Source organism: Lycium ferocissimum, chromosome 7 (genome assembly GCF_029784015.1).
Source record: "Lycium ferocissimum isolate CSIRO_LF1 chromosome 7, AGI_CSIRO_Lferr_CH_V1, whole genome shotgun sequence".
Taxonomy (NCBI): domain Eukaryota; kingdom Viridiplantae; phylum Streptophyta; class Magnoliopsida; order Solanales; family Solanaceae; genus Lycium; species Lycium ferocissimum.
Genome location: NC_081348.1, coordinates 67,187,944 through 67,201,591, shown reverse-complemented (window position 1 = coordinate 67,201,591; position 13,648 = coordinate 67,187,944). Strand labels below are relative to the sequence as shown.

Below are 13,648 nucleotides of genomic sequence, written 5' to 3'. Positions count from 1 at the left end.
AAAAGTGAATGAAAATAACCAGAAACTAAAAAATACAAACGAAGAAAAAGAGCAAAACCAAAAAGATGGAATGAAATTAGATTATGGAGTACACACACACACAAAAAAAAAAAAAAAAAAAACTAAAAAAGGAACAAGAAATAAAGAAATCGAAAAAGAAAGAAAGAAAAAAAAAACGAAAAGAAAGGAGCTAGAACTAAATATGGAATGTAGGGATCTAGTAGCTCAGTTGGTTGGCTACCTGAACTTTCACCTTATTGGTGAGGGTTTGAATCCTCACATTGTAATCCCACCCCTAATTCCCCTTCCCCTATGTAATAAAATTTTTTTTTTAAAAAAAATTAAATATGAAATCAAATTATGGTGAAAAAAAAAGAAAATAAAAAATAATATGCTTTGGGAAAAAATAAATGAAAAAAAAAGGAAAAAAATATACAAAAAACGAGAAAAAAGAAAAGGAGAAAAGAAGATAAGAAGTAGAGAAATAAAAAAGAAAAGAAGAAAAAAGAGATAATTACCTACGAAGCTTCAACGGGTAGAAAGGGTAATTAGTTTTGGGGGTAGGAAAGTAAAAGAGTAGGGCTGTGTAATTAGTTTGTGTTCAGTAGGTATCTTTGTTCTTTTCACCGTTGGAACACTTAGTCCCCAAATCCAATTGAAATTTCTATATTTTCTTTTTAAATTTTTTTATTACATAGGGGGTAGGGGAAGGGGAAATGGGAAAGGGGATTACAATGTGGGGATTTGAACTCTCACCAACAAGGCTAAAGTTCAGGTAGCCAACCAACTGAGCTACTAAGATCCCTACAAATTTCTATTTTCTATTATATCATTTTGGAGGTAACGATGGACAGAGCTGGCCCTAAAGCAATTGTTGTTAGTTAAAGCCCAAATAGGCTTGTCAAGTTTGATGTTATGTTGATGAATGTTGATACTCTTGATAATATTGACTATATATATGAAAAGGGAGTGAAAGGAATTGAGTGTAGGTTCCACTTTTCATTATGAAAAATCCATCGACAGCTCCTTACGGTCGTCAAGATTTTTCACTTGAACATCTCAACTAAACCTTATTTCATTTAGACACCTGAGGTAGGGCCCGATCGTGCCATTTAGACACTTTCCACCAATATATAGACTTAAGATCATGATATATTTTTGTTGCTCAGGGGTGGATAGAACAACGGGAACAATGAGCTTCTCTCAATATTTGGTGGCGTAAACACCATCGGGAACACATAATCGCCTACACGGAGAACTCCGTCTCTGCAATCTCAAATGATGACTCCTCCTTCGAGGAGTGTATCTACGTAATGCATTAGTATGGGATCTTCGTATTGTCGTTCTTTCACTTCCACTACTAGCGACGAAGCTGGCCGAATTACGAATGGTAGTTCCCCTGCTACCGAGTCCCACTACTCGAACTCTTAGGCTAGCTAACTCCTGGAGCTCACGAGTCATTTCTCTTTTCTCACAGTTGTACATCACACGGACTTCCCATAGATCTCGGCTAAGAGCATCGACCACAACATTCGCCTTTCCGGGGGTGATATAGAATATCAACATCATAATCTTTTAACAATTCCAACCATCGTCGTTGCCGCAAATTCAACTCTTTCGCGAAGATATGAAGGATCTTATGGTCGTGTAAATATCCACGTGGGCACCATATAAATAATGTCTCCACGTCTTTAGTGCATGAATCACTGTGACCAATTCAAGATCATGGGTTGGATAATTCTTTTCATGTTTAGTAATTGCCTTGAAGCATACGCAATCACCTTACCGTGTTGCATCAATAAACGGCCCTGGCACGCAAGCGTCGCGATAAACAACATAACCTTCTAATCATGGAAGTGTCCGGACTGGTGCAGAAGTCAACCTATCTTTTCGTTCTTGGAAACTACGTTCACAAGCATCCGTCCATTATTTGTCGCCAGAGGTTCGGCGGGCCCGAGCAGACAAGTTTTTGCATATCCAGCCGGGCAGTATGAGTGTTCCGGAGTAGAGTGTATACTTTGATTCATTGGCTAGATATGCCCCAGCTATGGTGGCTGAGATGGAGGATCGAGTTCATCATTTTGTGACTGGTCTAGGGCCACATTTGATTGATGAGTGTACGATAGCTGCGTTACAGCCGGGTATGGATATTTCCCGTATACAGGCATACGCACAGAATTTGGTAGATCGTAAGCGTCAGCGGAGGACAGAGCGTGAGCGTGACCGGGGCCATGGCAAGAGGGCTAGATTTTTAGATATTGCTGGTGAGTTTAGAGGAGGACAGAGACAGCAATATTCTCGGTATCCATTCCATTCAGCAGTAAGTGCACCTCCGCGGTTTTCAGGCTAGAGGTTTGATCGGTCTTCTTATTCCGGAGCGGGTCAGAGTTCCAGAGCTTTGGGTTCTTAGTACAAACCGGAGTCAGGCTAGGTGAGACCACCTTTGCTGCGATATACCCAATGTGGTAGATTACACGCTGGACAGTGTTGATTGGGATAAGATACTTGTTATGTTTGTGGCCAGCCAGGCCATATGATGAGGGAGTGTCCGTCAAGGAGGGTGTAGGTATTGTTCAGCCTACGGGGGTCCGTGGTGGTTCTTCGTTTGTCGCCCTTCGGGGAAAAGGTTCTCGGACTCCGGCGGGACGTGGTAGAGGAAGGGGTGGAGCGTCTAGTTCGACGGTCCTCGAACCGCGTCTGTCGTTGGGCCGGTAGACCAGATCGTGAGTCGTCTCCTGATGTTGTTACAGGTATATTATCAGTTTCCTCCTATGATGTATAGGCACTGATTGACCCAGGTTCCACCTTATCATATATTACTCCATTTGTTGCTGTCAAGTTTGGGATAAAGCCTGAATCGATTAAACCTTTTTGAGGTGTCTATGCCAGTTGATGACCCAGTCATAGCTAGGTGCATATATCGAGGTTATGTAGTCATAGTTTGCACTCGTCACACCATAGCAGATTTGATTGAGTTAGATATGATAGATTTTGATGTTATTATGGGTATGGATTGGTTGGCTTCTTGCTATGCTAATGTTGATTGTAGAATCAAAGTGGTTGGGTTCCAGTTTCCCGATGAGCCAATTTTAGAGTGGAAGGGTAATCTTTGCTTCGCCAAGGGGTAGGTTTATTTCCTATCTTAAGGCTAGTAAGATGATCAGAAAAGGGTATATCTATCACATGGTTCAGGTTCAGAATATGCAAGCAGAGTCACTAACTCTTCAGTGTGTTCCTGTGGTTAATGAATTCTCAGAGGTGTTTCCAGATGAGCTTCTAGGCATTTCGCCGGAGCGGGAGATTGATTTTACTATTGATCTGTTACCAGATACTCAGCCAATATCCATTCCTTATTATAGAATGGCACCTGCAGAATTGAGGGAGCAATTAAGGGATCTACTTGAGAAGGGCTTCATTAGACCCAGTACATCACTGTGGGGAGTGCCGGTTTTATTTGTAAGAAAGAAGGATGGCTCTTTGCAAATATGTATTGATTACAGGCAATTGAATATAGTGACTATAAAGAATAAGAATCCGCTTCGGAGGATTGATGATTTATTTGATCAACTGCAGGGTGCCAAATATTTTTCAAAGATAGAATTGAGATCAGGGTATTATCAGGTTAGGGTGAAGGAGGAAGACATTCCAAAGACGACATTCAGGACTAGATATGGGCACTATGAGTTTCGTGTTATGTCCTTTGGGCTAACTAATGCTCCAGCTGTATTCATGGATTTGATGAATCGTGTATTTAGACCCTTTCTAGATCTGTTCATGATTGTGTTTATAGATGATATTTTGGTTTATTCATCTTCAGAGGCTGAGCATGCAGATTATCTACGTGCAGTGCTTAGAGTTCTTTGAGATAGAGAGTTATATGCGAAGTTTTCTAAGTGTGAGTTCTGGTTGAACTCTGTGGCTTTCTTTGGCCACATTATTTCAGATGAAGGCATTAGGGTAGATACTCAAAAGATTGAGGTTGTGAGGAATTTTCCAAATCCCTCGACACCGACAAAGATACGTAGTGTCTTGGGTTTGGCAGGATATTATAGGAGGTTCGTAGAGGGATTTTCTTCTCTTTCAGCCCCGTTAACTAAGCAGACTCAAAAATCAACTAAGTTCTAGTGGACGGATACATGTGAGCGGAGTTTTCAGATATTGAAGGACAAGTTGACCTCAGCACCCATCTTGACTCTTCAGAGGGAACACATGGCTATGTGATGTATTGTGATGCTTCAGGTATTGGGTTGGGATGTGTATTGATGCAACATGGCAAGGTTGTTGCTTATGCCTCCAGACAGCTGAAGAGGCACGAGAAGAATTATCCAACCCATGATCTTAAGTTAGCTGCAGTGATCCATGCTTTGAAAATATCGAGGCACTACTTATACAGTGTCCACGTTGATATCTATACCAACTATAAGAGCCGCTAGTACATCCTTAGGCAGAAGGACTTGAACTTACATCAAAGGCGATGGCTAGAGTTGTTAAAAGATTATGACGTTGATATTATGTACCAACCTGAAAAGGCCAATGTAGTAGCCGATGCTCTTAGTCGTAAATCCATGGGTAGCTTGTCATATTTGCAGCCAGAGAAGAGAGAGCTAGCCCGTGAAGTTTGTCAGCTAGCCAGTCTTGGAGTTCGATTGATAGACTCAGGTGATACAGGAATTACTGTTCAGGATACAACGATGTCATCTTTGGTAGCTGAGATAAAGGAGCATCAGTACGAAGATCCTCTTTTAGTCCATTATCGAGATACGACACCTCGGAAAGAAAAAACACCTTTTATGATTACAGGGATGGAGTACTCAGGTATCGAAGTAGATTATGCGTTCCTAATGTTGCAGGGCTTCGTCAGCAAGTTATGGGGGAGGCACACTATTCTTGTTATTCTATTCATCCGGGCATGATAAAAATGTACCATGATATCAAGGAAGTTTATTGGTGGGATGGTATGAAGAAAGACATAGCGGAGTTTGTCGCTCAGTGTCCAAATTTCCAGCATGTTAAGATAGAGCACCAGTAGCCCGGAGGTTTATTGCAGGCTATTGGGATTCTGACATGGAAATAGGAGGTAATTAATATGGATTTCATTATAGGTTTGTCCCGTACTCAGCGGAAGTATGATTCCATATGGTTCATAGTTGATAGGCTTACAAAGTCAGCCTATTTCCTACCTGTCAGAACTACTTATTCAGCTGAAGATTATGCGAAGCTGTACCTTAGAGAGATTGTACGACTTCATGGGGTTCCTGCAGCCATTATTTCAGATAGAGGGACGCAGTTCACAGCTAACTTTTGGAGATCTTTTCAGAACGGATTGGGGACTCAGGTGAGTCTTAGTACTACATTTCATCCTTAGACAGATGGACAAGCTGAGCGTACTATACAGACATTTGAGGATATCTTTGAGGGCTTGTGTAATTGATTTCCGAGGTAGTTGGGATGATCATTTGCCTCTTATTGAGTTTGCATCTAATAACAATTACCATTCTAATATTCAGATGGCTCATTATGAAGCTTTATCTGGATAGAGATGTAGATCACCCATATGATGGTTTGATGTTGGAGAGAGTCAGCTAGTAGGCCCAGACTTAATACAAGAAGTGGTTGACAAAGTAAAAGTGATTCAAGAAAGGTTACTAGCGGCACAGAGCCGACAGAAATCCTATGCAGATAATCGACGACGCAAGTTAGAGTTTGAGGTAGGCGATTGGGTCTTCCTGAAGATCTCGCCTATGAAGGGAGTGATGAGATTTGGCAAGAAGGGTAAATAAAACCCTTGATACATTGGGCCATATAGAATCATTCGTACAGTGGGTAAGGTAGCGTATGAGTTAGAGCTACCTTCTGATCTGGAGTCTGTACATCCAGTTTTCCATGTGTCCATGCTTCATAAGTGCATAGGAGATCCCTTGAGAGTTGTACCGGTAGATGATGTTCAGGTAACAGAGAAATTATCATACGAGGAGACCCCAGTGGCTATATTAGATAGACAACTTCGTCGATTGCGAACTAAGGATGTGGCTTCCGTTAAAGTACTCTGGAAGAATAATAATGTGGAAGAAATTACATGCGAAGCAGAAAATGATATGAAGACCAGATATTCACATTTATTCTCATCTACCGAGGAGATTGGAACTTCAGGTATGTGACATATTTATGGCTATTCTATTTTAGTCGTGTGAGGCCATGGTTGTTATTATATGTAACCCTGTGATTGACCGTGTGAGGCCATAATGTGGCATATTTTAGCATGTAGCCCTGTGTGGCATTATTTTGGCTTGATGTGTACAGGTTGGATTGATATATTTATAGAGGAGACTCTGCCAAAATTTTTACAACCCATGACTTTTATGAACATTCGAGGACGAATGTTTCTTTGGGGGGGAGGGGGGGGGGGGAGAATGTTACGCCTCTCGTTTTCGTCGTAAGAAAGTCCATGGCTTCCTCGTGGTTTATACCCTTAGGACGGAGATTTGTACCAGAGTTTTCAGGATATTAAGTGCCTCACCTCGCGTACACCGAAGTATAGGCATATGTTCCTTGCAATACGATAGGATTAGAAGTTAAACGAATCGAATCAATGCGGATCGGAACAACTGAGGACACTAGAAACCAGTCCACTTTGATGGTCAAAGGGACGGGCTGTCGACATGTTGACGTGGCTTCCTTCCACGCCGTCGACATGCCACAGCCTCTGAACTCTCAGGTGGGAGAAGGACGGTGCACGTTGACGGTCGTCGACACATCGACCAGCCGTCGACCCTGAGGCGGTGGAGCTTTATTCCACTTACTATATATATAGCCCCATATGTTTTTCCTCTTCATTTTTAACTCCCTAAATCAGATGCAAACCCTAAAATATCTCTCCCAATATTTCCCATCATATTGGAGAGGTTTTAGCAAGATCCGAGCCCGTGAACCCGAGCTAGTGAAGGAAAAGTTGTTCCTAGGGTTTTATTGAAGTTGTTAAGCTTAGGAGTTGGATGTAAAGCTTGATTTTTGGAGTTCTAGTTCCTTCAAGGTATTTATATGATTCTTATCCTTGTTATTGAGTTGATTACCAAGCGTTTTAGTATTTTAAAGCAAAGAAAGCATAGTTATGAAATCGGTAAGTTAATTGAGTTAAGTTGAGGCTAGGGGCTGTTTTGGGAGATGTTTTGGGATGGAATTGATTATATTTTAATATGTAGATATTGGTATTGTTGTTGTTAATGTTGTTGTTGATGTTTGGGTTGAATTGGAAATTGAGGGATTGTTACATTTACAAAGGAGATGCTGTCCGAATTTCGTTAAGTGATAGACTAATATAAAGGTTGGAATGTAAGCGTTCTGGACTAATAGTGGTGTTACACCTCGAAAAATTTCATGTCGTTGCCTAGTGAATAGGCTAACGCCGGATAAGGAGTATACGATGTTTCTATAAGTAAGAAAGGTTATTTAACGATTCTAATTAAGATTCCAAAGCCGTTGGAGGTAAGAGGAGAAAGTTCCTTAAGGAAGGCAAAGCGTATGTTGTGTTTTGGAAAAGTTCCGTAAAGTACCAAGCTAATATTGACTTAATAATGTCTTAAGTAAGAGTTATAACGATCCTTAGATTGGTAATGAAGTGTTAAACAAGTGTCAAGAAGGTTTCATAAGGATTGGAGATCAAACGAAACGACGTAAATCATTTCAGGAAAATGGGGTTATATGACCGCTTATACGGTCCGTATAGCACCCAACAGAGTTGTTGTTTCTCTGATGGTGAAGTACGGTCACTTATACGGACCGTATAATGTTGTATGGACCGTATAAGTGTCCGTGGAAGTCCCGACGGGCTGAGTTAAGTTCAAGTATTTAAATGTGATCCCACTTCACTAATTTCATTTCCCACACTTCTCCATCTCTCTTAAGGCTTCTAGAGAGTTCCACACACTTCTTCCACAAGAACTCAAGAGAAATTCATGATCAATTTCATCAAACTAAGAGAATTAAGTGCAAGAAACTCATTAGGGTTCATCTAAGACAAGAAATCTCATTGGAAGTGGAACTAGGGTTTTGCTCAAGTGAAGTATTTCCAATCAAAGCTCATTCCCACACTATCTAAGGTAAGTTTCATGATCATTCCATGTTGTTTAAAGTATTGAGAGGTTGAAAGATTTGGATTGTAGAAGGAGATAGAAAATGGGTCATGAATACAAGAATAGTGGCATTTTTGAGTATTAGCTTGGAATGAGTCATGATTCTTGATATGTTGTGATTATAATTATGTTATAAATGATATTAAGAACATGAGATAAACATTATATGTGAGTAAATGTGATAGTGTAATATGACCATGGTTATGGATGATTTGAAGTGAAAGTGGGAAATATGGATAATGTAGGTGAATAAAGATTATTGCTTATGATGTTGTGAACGTTATTATAGACATTTGGGAGTTGATATATGATATGGAGAAAGTTGTATAAACAAAGGAAATGCTGCCTAATTTTTTCTAGCTTTAGTCAAGTATGCTAAGCTATCGATTCTCTAATGTTAGTACAAACTCTATTGAAGGTAGAAACGAGAACATTGGAAGAGAACGTTCAAGCGATAGTGTAGCTAAACGAAAAGGTATGTAAGGCTAGTCCCTTCTTTCTAAGGCATGACTCCTATGTCATGAATCCTCCTATCTTTCCATGATTTTCCTACATATCGGAAATTATGAGTCCATGCTTACAAAGAGCTTTTCGTAAGATAAACAGAAGAGATACGTTACGAGTATGATAATGATGATAATGAATTTAAGTCTAAAGAATTCTAAAGCAAGATATGATGTCCATAAGGTTAATGATCCTAAGTACGATCCATTGATGTTGTTCATTATGTACACTCACCTTACAATATTAGTTCCTTCAAGGTGAGATATGATGAATATGATCACTCCATAATGTAATCGGGGGTCCTCGACCTTATGTCACCCCGATATGGTTATTGATTGTCCTTAAGCTCTAATGCATGTTCTATGACAAATGTGTGATGATGATAAGTTTATGATGAGTATATGATGATATGGTTCCACCGTGCCTAAATGGCCGGACATGTCACCGATAAGGCGAGCTGCTTATGATTCCACCGTGCCTGAATGGCCGGACATGTCACCGCTAATGCGGGCTGCTTATGAGTACACCGTGCCTAGAAGGCCGAACATGACCACCACTAGTAGGCGGCGTATGATGGTTACCCGGACGCTAGTTAATGATGATGATATATGTGACATGTTGAGATATGTAATATGTTTAAAATGCATTTACTCTTAAAAGCTAAGCAGGTTATATCTTCACCTTTCGTTTCATGATTTCTTTATTATGCTCATTTTATTCATGCCTTACATACTCAGTACAATGCTCGTACTGACGTCCTTTTCTTCGGTCGCTGTGCTCATGCCCACAGGTAGACAGGGAGGTAATCCTGATTCGTAGGAGCTATCAGCAGACTTTGAGAGCACTCCATTGTTCCGGAGGTGCCATTGATTTATTATTTTGTGTATATATATGTTTTAGGCACGACGGGGTCCTGTCCCGTCCAGATGTCTAGTACTCTAGTAGAGGCACGTAGATACGTATGTGTGGGTAGTATGGTCTCACGATTTCCCTCATTGTATATATACTATTTCGAAAGACGAAGGGCTTATGTATTTAAAGGTAAATATGTTTCAAAATGAAAATGGTTTTCCTATGATAAGAAGCATGAGAATAATAAATGAATGTAGGATGAGTATGATGAGTAGTAGTATGAGTGGTGCTCGGTGGTTAGCCCAGGGTACCCGTCATGGCCCCTAGTCAGGTCGTGACAAGTAGGATACTTGGTCTTGTGTGTATATTCGTCAAGCCGGGGACATAAGCATAGTTAGCTAGAGAAGTGGATAAGGTATGTTAAGGCTGTTCCTTCTATTCTTTTGGCATGATCCTTATCATATGAACTAAAGAAGCAAGCAAGCGAGTTCCAAAGACTCTCCTCCTAGGTGGTATAGGATTCATCGTATCCTTGATTTCATATGTTTCATATCTACAGCTTCCAGAGTCTTCTTTCACTAGGCCTTCATCCATTTATATATATATGTATAGCTATTTTCTCACACCGCGCCACGCTATAGTCGGCCGGGAAGGCACGTAGATCTGCACACCACCGCAGTGGGCAGATTATGAGATTACCCCGGATGCGGGATGACGTGATATATGGATCGGGCTGTACGTTCCACAGCACTAACATTTATGGATCGGGCTGTATGTTCCTCAGCACTAACAGTTATATTATATATGTATATGATCTTTTTATTAAAGAGAGCATGCATATCGTTCGTCGCAGAGGCACCTTCAGATATTGAGATTAGCTTTCATGTTTCAGATACCTTTCATGATTCTTATGTCCTTGTTGTTCTTATGCGTTACATACTCGGTACCTTATCCGTACCGACTCCTGTGCTCGGAGGATGCGTTCGTGCCCGCGAGTTCGGATAGACAGACGGGCGGTCCGGTACCGTGTAGGGCTTCCACTCAGCGGTAGTCAGTGCGCTCCACTTTGGTTCGGAGCTGCAGTTCTTTTTTGGTATGCTATTTTTGATATGTATATATAGGTATGACGGGGCCTTGTCCCGTCCTTTCTTCAGCTTTGTACTCCATTAGAGGTCTGTAGACAGTTGTATGTAGTTGACATGTGATATAGCCTTGTCGGCTCCTATTTTTGTGTACAGTAGGCGTGACGGCCTAGTCGGCTTGTGTTGTTCTTTTCAATATATATACATATATACAGGTGGTTGTGAGTTCTTGATGCATAGTTCAGATATGAGTCAGATATGGGCCACTTTTTATTCTGTGATATTCAGGTACGGGTATAAGGATGTCTGGTCTATAGAGGTCAGGCACTCGTCATGACTCACCAGTTCGGGTCGTAATAGTTGTGGACCCAATGATGGGTGTTATGCAAATGAGTGTTTGCTATTGAATAAACGCATAATGGGTTATTGGTTTTACTTATTTCTCATTGTTTCATGTTGGTCGATGGTTGCAAACATTGATTTAAGTCATAAACCTTTGCTTTGCTTGAGAAAGTGAGTTAGGGTTTGGTAGGAATAAGTAACAAGAACTCGGGGCGTGAACTCTCGTTTAATAAACTCACTTAGGAACAAGAAGAGTTTACTTGCCACAAATTAATCGTTCTTAATTTCCACTCTTCCATATTTGAGAAAATCACGAAGAGAAATACTTTCTAGTATTGGGAAATATTGGGAAGTCAAATAGAGATTAAGTGCATACCGCACAACAATCCATTAAGTATTGGGAAATATCGGTAACATCTATTGCATTACATCTCATCTAAAAGGGACACAACCTTGGTTTCTTAATCCAATTAATTACAATCCAATCAAAATAGCTAGTTGAAACAAAACTCTTTTACACACTTACCGGAATTCGAAACTAGACCGAAAGTTAAGTAGCACGCTACAATAGTAACCTTTTCACATTCTATTCCCTGTGGGATTCGAACCCAACTTAGTTGGGTTACTATATTTGACAACGTCTGCTTTACGCTGTTTCTTAGGTGTAATATGAGCGTATCAAATTTTGGCGTCATTGCCGGGGAATACGGTTTGAAATTACTAAATAGTGTGTGCTTTACTTTAAGTCTTTTCTATTCCATCCAGTGTTTTAAAAGGCAGTTCTGGGACTTGCCTTGGGGTTCGTCCTGGGCCGGGGCATTGGTAAAATGCCTCAGAGCTTACATGTGGGGCTTAGTTCTGTGAGGCTTACGCCCTAAGCGCCCGACTGTATGCCCTAAACACGCCTAACCCCCAACGCTTGGGGCTTGCCTAAGAGTTCTTACACAAATTATGTGTCAAATTCCTAAGTTAACATTATGACCCTCATAATTCGTTATTAAATGAATGATGCTTAATAGTTTTCTTCATCTATAGAAATAAGACGATTGAAACAAACTCAAATAACAAATCGTAGTATTGCATATTTATTATTTGAGAACACTGCGGGGGTTAATATCACTTAACATTTCTTTTAAAAATACATAGCTGAATTTTACATCTTCACTTGTTATTGGTCTTCACGTTTTTGTCCTATGTCTCAAAATTATCACAGTTTATTATTTTGCTATTTGAAAGTAATATTATTTTTATTCTTGAAGGAGAGATGTTTTAATTATAATATGATAAAGTTTATTGATTATTTTCTTTTAGGGAGGTAAATTGCATAGTATGTTAGTAGTATGCTTTAAGAAATTGTGATTCTTTTATTGTTTGAAAGTACAGATGTTAGACTTGGTTTTCATCTCATAATAACTTTTAAATCTTTGCATTATTTATACTTGTAAAATCATGTTACAACTTTTGTTTTATATGAGTTTCTTTAATCATGTTTTTAATTTTTTAAACTATTAATGTGTGTGTATATATATATATATATATATATATATTTTACAATTTTTGTATTATTATACTATTTTACTATATTATAAATTAAAAATTTAAAGATCCACGGGGCTTACGCCCGTGCCTCGGGACTTACTCCTCGCCCCGTACTAAGTAAAACGCCCCGCCTCATGCCCCTGCTTTTTAAAACACTGATTCCATCACACCTTGTTTGCTGTTTTCTATGAACTAGGTAATTATGGCCGGAAGAGGAGGATGTGGAGCAAATGGTGGTAGGGGTGTGAATGTAGTTTCCCCACCACATGAAGTTGATGAAGAGGAGAATGTGTTTGCGGATTATATGAAAGAGGTGGAATATGCGTCTGCTATTGTTCCACCAAGGGTCGGTGCCTCAAGTTGCAAGATTGATAGTTCTATCTATCAATTGCTCAAGCTTGAAGGGTATTTTTTGAACTTTACTGACAATGACCCTCATCAACACTTGAAGAATTTCATTGGTGTGTGCCAGACACATACCCAAAAGAGATTGGTTCGAGAAGTTGTCCCACAATTCTATTCATACTTGGGGTGAGCTGGTAAGTGTCTTTCTCAATAAGTGGTTTCATTCAAGCAAGAAGGCCGAACTCTGAGACAAAATTATTAAGTTCAAGCAACTCCCGGGGGAACAATTGTATGAAGCTTTGGAGAGGTTCAAGCAGTACTTGATGCGGTCTCCGAATCATGGTTTTCTAGAGCATATATTAATGGAGAAGTTCTATACAGGGTTAGATCCGATGACGCAGTCAGTGGCCAATAATGCAGCCGGTGGGTATTTCATGGACAAACTTATGCCTGAATCACTCAATTGCTTGACAAATTGACTACACCAGCATGGCACTCGGGTGGTACTGATGGTGTAACCTATGGGGCTCCGTTAATCAACAACATTGTGAAAGATAACCAAGAGAGGGATCAAACTCTGGCTCAACTTGTAACCAATATTACTTTGCTAACCAAGGGGTTTGATGAAAAGGAGACAAAGAAAGTGAATGCAATTGAAGATGTGCAGACTTTGCCAAAGGGGATGTACCAAGCTCCAGAGGTTCCATATTGTAATGACCAGTTTGGTCATTATCGACTTTCCTTAGTCCTTGCCCAAATCCATCCTTGTTCAAATATGCACCGTTAGTTGTACGCATGGGATTTTCAGTTAAGGTTGACCTTTAGTCGAGTTGGAAAGAAATTAAAATCAATTTA

The 13,648-nt window shown here is 40.0% G+C and overlaps 1 non-coding gene across 1 annotated transcript; it reads right to left on the bottom strand.

Moving 5' to 3' along the window:
• Positions 1 to 13,032: 13,032 nt before the first annotated feature.
• Positions 13,033 to 13,139, bottom strand: LOC132065855 (small nucleolar RNA R71). Its single transcript, XR_009416825.1, has one exon. It is a non-coding gene; the product is annotated as a small nucleolar RNA R71 (small nucleolar RNA).
• Between the last annotated feature and the right edge of the window lie 509 nt (positions 13,140 to 13,648).